The 1,317-nt window shown below is 25.2% G+C and overlaps 1 long non-coding RNA gene across 1 annotated transcript in view; it reads left to right on the top strand.

Moving 5' to 3' along the window:
* LOC110269938 overlaps positions 652–1,317 on the top strand; it is a 15,565-nt gene continuing 14,899 nt past the window's right edge. The window contains exon 1 of the long non-coding RNA XR_002358798.1: positions 652–662. This is a non-coding gene — a long non-coding RNA (uncharacterized LOC110269938). The remainder of the gene's footprint in view (positions 663–1,317) is intronic.

Below are 1,317 nucleotides of genomic sequence, written 5' to 3'. Positions count from 1 at the left end.
AAAAATTATCTTAATTCTTATAAATTTTATTTTTTATTTTGGATTCGATAAAATATAAAAATTATCTATTTTTTTAATTAGTTTATTTTATTGAGTATTATTGTGACAATAAATTATATTTTTATGTTTCATATCATAAAAAAATACTATAAAATAATATAAATAAGTTGTTCTAATAATTTTGTTATATGTAATTAAAATATATTCGTGTATAAAATATAAAAAATATAATCATTTAAATGAATTTACTTAATATGTTAAAATTTTTATATCATGATAGAGTTTAATAATTTAATTATTTATATAAGACAATTATTTACTCTTCTATTTTTAAATAAAAAATAAAATTATATAGTATATAATAACTTTATATACTTAAAATTATTTATTTTTGTTCAAAAAAAAGACGGGGGCAAAGCCTATGCTTGCCCCTCCTTGGATCTGTCCCTGAATGTAATTGCATATAATATTTGAGTTCTAAGTATTAGCATTTACATTGAACATAATTATACATATACTTATTTTACTATTTTATAATGATAATAAAACCTATTACAAAATTTCAGATAAGAATAACCATAGAAAAGCATGTTTTTTTCACTCTTCAAGCTTTCTGTAATACCCTACCACACACAGCTTTACAATTAAATCATAAATTAAAGGTTGCGAGGCATTATGATACCTAAAAGAAAGATACATATATAATATTTGAAGAATAATAATATCATTAGGAGCCTGTGAAAATTTTTTTAAACAATTGACAGCCGTTAATCACACTCAAATCATGTTAATGCAAGTGAACATCGTATACAAAAGCAAAACAGGTTTACATATATAGGTACGTAAGTTCTGAAATAAGATATTTAATAATTATTAGTTTCGACCCGTGAAGAAAAAGCCGGCTAGAATATTACACCAGAATATTCCTGTTTTTCCAAATAAAAACTTCTAATAGGAATATACAAAAAAGATTTCAAAAGTAGAGAAAACTCTAAATAAATAAAAGTGAACTTCAAAAGAATATCCTTCATTTCGCCAAACAGAATCCCACACACTCAACAAGGTGCATCACGCCCTGTATTTGAAAAATAGAAAAATCACGATGGGTGAGAATTCGAAGGTTCCCAGTAGAGTAATAGTTCCAAATAAAGACTATATAAAGAGATATGAACCCACTAGGCAATCCTAATTCTTCAACTTCACAGAAGTTCAAGTCCAGGATTTTAGCTAATCCCAACTGGGTCAATTTGCTAAAGTCTCAGCGTTATCAATTACCTCTAACCTCAATCATTTCCAATATAATCTCATCTTTACTCC

This window comes from Arachis ipaensis, chromosome B03 (assembly GCF_000816755.2).
Source record: "Arachis ipaensis cultivar K30076 chromosome B03, Araip1.1, whole genome shotgun sequence".
Taxonomy (NCBI): domain Eukaryota; kingdom Viridiplantae; phylum Streptophyta; class Magnoliopsida; order Fabales; family Fabaceae; genus Arachis; species Arachis ipaensis.
The sequence above is the reverse complement of the archived record's forward strand: the minus strand, read 5'-3'. Positions and strand labels throughout refer to the sequence as shown.